Here is a 4,361-nt window from a genome sequence, read left to right as displayed (position 1 = left end):
TCATATTATCCCACATATCCTCACAATTGTGGAATCTAACTAGACAAAAGCTGCAAAGTGCCGGTCGTAACGTACGTTACAGAGTTTGTAACGGGAAAGTAACTCTGTAATTCTGGTCATCACAGTAAGTAACTGATTTTACTTAACATCAAAACAACAAGTCTGTCGTCCTTCACCATCGCCTCCATGGTCGAGATCAGTTGGCCCATTATCTCCTTGATGTAAACCACGTCGGTGGCCACAATGACGTCATACAAAGGGTTCAGAGCGGCGATCTGGTCCGCCTTGTTCAAGTGGAGAATCACGTGCTTGAGGTTCTTGCCGAGGAAGAGCTTGTTGCGCTTGAGGTTCCGCTTCAGCGCCAGCATCACGGCGGGGATGTCGGTGATGAGGACCGACAGTGAGGCCGAGGAGGAGGTAGAGCCCCATGGCGGCGACTCCGTATTCGGCGTCAAGCTCGACGGCGCGTTTGGTGAGGAAGTCGAGGAGGTCGGAGTAGGGGTTTTGGGGGTGGGTGGTGGGCGGGGCCCAGCCCTTGGCGAACTTGACGAGGACCAAGGAGCAGGGCCAGACGATGGTGCCGACGTGGAAGGAGCCGTCGTCTTGTTGGAAGAAGACCGACGAATTCCACAAAATCCCTTACCTTTTAACCAGACGACGTCGATGTCGCCCCAGAACGTCCGTCAACTGGAGAAATCACATCGCTGCCCCTAGAAAATCATCTGTGCGGTCAGAAGTCTGCCACGCGTCTGGACCATTGTGGCGTACGCTACTGTGGCGTAGTCCAGCGCTTTCCATCTAACTAATAAAAATTATTTTATACACCCACAGATCAATGGATTCGTGGAATCTACTAATAAAAAATAATTTTATACAGGCGCATGCATTTGTCAGGTGTTCATTTCTTCTCCATTTATAGTATTAAATGAATTTTATCACAATCTTTTCCCAATTTCTTTACTTCTTCAGAGCCCCACCGCACAATCTCTCTCTCTCTGATTTACTTCTTCAGGTTTGATCTATCCGAATTTGCGCGATTGGAAATGGGTAAGTTCATCAACTAAGCACTAGATCTCTCCTCTTTTCCTAGTTTGGTTTTTGAGCAAAGATCGATATATTTTTTTCCTGAAGGATCGATATTGATTCCATCTTCTGCTTAATATTCTCGTGGGAATCCAAATTTTTGGCCAGGGCAATGGAAGGTGCTGACTTGGTTTAAGAAGGAGATGGTTTTACCTTGAATCCGATTTTCCTTTCAGGTGAAGACAGATCTATTTGAAAATGAGATGGTTTTACCTTGAATAACTCGGTGCCGAGATCAGAGCTCGTCCTTCATCGATTCTAGATCTCCAGGTACAAAAAATCTAGAGCCGGACCCACGATTTTGTTTTCTTTGTTAATTTTAGGGAATTGTTTCTTCTCCTTATGCATGTTTGCTTGTTTCTTGATTTTGTTTTAGGCTCTTGCATGTAGGGTAGATCTAAATTTTTCATTTGTTTTTGTTACATGGAGGATAGATCTAAACTTTGAAGATTGAATGCATGAACTGTTATTCTGCAGAAATCCTAAATATAAATAGATATGTTGTTAACATGGGGCTATCTTGCCATTTTGCCACCTATATAGTCTTGTTGTAGTTCCTGGATCACCTAGACGTATAGGTGGGTTTAAGATGATCCATGAGAATTCTGATTTAGCTACAAACAGAAATTAGCTGAAAAATCTAATATTGGTGGTGTTTTGCCATTGCAGGTTTTGTGCTTTTTGTCTTCAATTTTCTGTAGTAGTAATGTGATCCGTGCTATTTTCCTTAACGGTGCCTAATATGAGCTTGACGTCTCTATCTTTGGGTTATGGTTAGCTTCTTTCCCATCCTTAAGGTTAACCCAGTTTGGTAAAGTGATCTCTTTAATGGGCGTTGCATCCTGAAAATGAGCCTTACTTCCATTCCCTTCTTGACGAAATTGTAGCTTTTCTTTCTAGTAACAATTAGTCTTGGCTTTTATGCTGATATTGAGCGACTTATTGAACTATTAGATTAGAAATGACATTGTGTTGATTCAGTTTGTTATCCTTCCTTTCTTATTTAATTTTTGTAACATGATTTCAGGTGGTAGAGCTATTAGAAACACATTTGAGTTTGGAAGAACCTATGTAATCCGACCTAAAGGTAAACACCAGGCCTTCGTAGTTTGGCTACATGGCCTTGTTGATAATGGCTCAAGGTGGTTCTTGTCCCCATTGCTTCTATAAACTATTTCTGAGAAAGTCGACAACATTGAATTCACATTCAATTACTATTATTTTTTTTTTTTTTTTTTTTTTCAGTTCATACTAGATTCATCTATTTTTGTACCTTTTTTTTATGCAATTCATAGTTGTATTTTAATTCTAAGCTCTGCTATTTTTTTTTTTTGAAGACTCTCAGCTCTTGGAAATACAAATGTGAGTTTGAATACTTCTACTCTGGCTATTAGAAGTAGAATATTCTCATTGTCAGCCATACTTATAATATTGTGGTTCATTGTCGCCACTCATAAGAAAATATTCATTGAAGAGAATTTTTGTTCTCATAGTCAGCCATACTTAATATTTGTGATTCATTACCGTAGACAACCCCCAACACAAAAAGAAAATTTCTAATCAAGTGAAGTCATCACAGCTTCACTAGTTTCCTGGATTGCTTATCTGATATAACACAGTGTTTGACGTTGGAGAACTATGGAAGATGTACTTGATGTAGTGGAGGGATTGGATGCTTCAGCAACACATGCATGTAGAACTTTTGTTGTCAACAGAGTTTGACGACAGTAGGTATCCTCTTGCTAAAATTTAGAATATTGTTGTATTAGATATCATTTCTAGCCTGTTTGAGTTTTTATGTTGTGAACATATAGAAATATTTCACTCCTTGAGATCATATTAAATGTTGGTATAACTTAGACTTGAAATGTTGGCATAGCTTTACCTTCATTGAATCCTAATATTAAATCAAGATTCTTCCTGCTACATTTGAACTCAAAGAGTATAAATTTTTTATGATTTGCCGCAGTTGCCGATATGGTTCCTTGTAAGTTCGGTAAGAGATCCTATAATGGGTAATACTACATGTAGTGGATTGATTTCATTATGTAATATGAGTTTCAGTTTTATTATTGAAATATATGTATTTAAACATGAAGATAGTTCCAAGACATTTCAATATGAACGGGTAATTCTAAGTTTTTATCTTGTTGATATGATTTCTTATTTGGTTATTGTCTCTTTAATATAGACTTGGTTTGGTGACTTCTGTTTTCTGTAAAATTGCGATTTTGTGGAGTTTTGATCTACCACGAGCACAGTAGATCAAAAGTAATAAGCAGTTTAGAATTTAAGGATAAATTAATATGAAAAGAATATTTAATGGGGAATTTTTTTTATTTAAATATGTTGGTTGGCCACGAATTGCAAGGATATGTGAGATCTTTGTATGATGGTGGGGTCCTGTCAGTACAGGCGAAAGGATCTCACAAATGCTGTGAAATGTGAGAAATTAGGCATCAGCCACGGCAGTAATGCCCACTAATAATTTAAATGTTTGCAGTGTGGCTGAACCCCAATGCCCACAATTATCTGAGTGATAGGCCAATACCCACGAATATAAAATGTGGCCTCTACCCAGTTTTTTTTGTAGTGGATGATGCAATATTCTTAGGTCAGAGTCAATCCCAGTCTGTTTTAGCTTCAAGTATTTCTGGCTGCAAGCCGAATTGCATATACTATGCTACAGAAAGTGTTAGAAGGAACGAGTATCCGAGAGAGTATAGTGATTACTTAAAAAGCGAGATGGGTATCTTCAATTTAGGAGACAGAACCAGACACTGATCGCCTCTGATTCTATAAGTAACTGGAATTGGAACCTGATGAATATGCCATTTTGGGTCCTGCCATCATTGAACACTTGAATGTACCCCTAGCTAGCTAGGTTCGTACGTAGTTCATGTATAATATACTAGCCTTGATGCCCGCGTTTCGCGCGTGCGGAAGGAATTCCATCAACTTTTATCGAATTCAAACTATTAGCAGTAGAGTTTGGGTCTTTCACCAAAACCCAGAAACACAAAAGTTTAAGACAAATTTAAAGTAGGTAAAGAGCAACCTGGAGGATCTGTCAAAAGAATGCTGACAAAGTTTCACTTTGATTCATCAAAGCGAATTCCTTCATAATAGATATAATTATTGATGACTGAGTGATGATAAGTGAGCAAATCTCCTCTAAATATTGCTTTCTCTTAAGGTGTTTTTCATGGTCTTCAACAGAAGATTGGTCAGAAGAAAATAACATGTAGATTTGATGTAAATATCAATATTAACCAAAA

The 4,361-nt window shown here is 38.4% G+C and overlaps 1 non-coding gene across 4 annotated transcripts; it reads left to right on the top strand.

Annotated features, from left to right (window-relative positions):
• The first annotated feature begins 934 nt into the window (after positions 1 to 934).
• LOC101311122 lies at positions 935 to 2,900 on the top strand. 4 transcript variants are annotated; one of them, XR_183686.1, is made up of 5 exons: positions 1,036 to 1,047; positions 1,192 to 1,353; positions 1,753 to 1,856; positions 2,111 to 2,170; positions 2,421 to 2,900. It is a non-coding gene; the product is annotated as an uncharacterized LOC101311122 (transcript). The 4 variants fall into 4 exon arrangements; XR_183684.1 differs by lacking the exon at positions 1,036 to 1,047; XR_183685.1 differs by having other exon boundaries at positions 935 to 1,047; positions 1,753 to 2,900.
• Positions 2,901 to 4,361: the final 1,461 nt, after the last annotated feature.

The sequence above is a fragment of the Fragaria vesca genome, linkage group LG1 (genome assembly GCF_000184155.1).
Source record: "Fragaria vesca subsp. vesca linkage group LG1, FraVesHawaii_1.0, whole genome shotgun sequence".
NCBI classification, from domain to species: Eukaryota; Viridiplantae; Streptophyta; class Magnoliopsida; order Rosales; family Rosaceae; genus Fragaria; species Fragaria vesca.
This window is presented reverse-complemented; position numbering and strand designations above follow the sequence as displayed.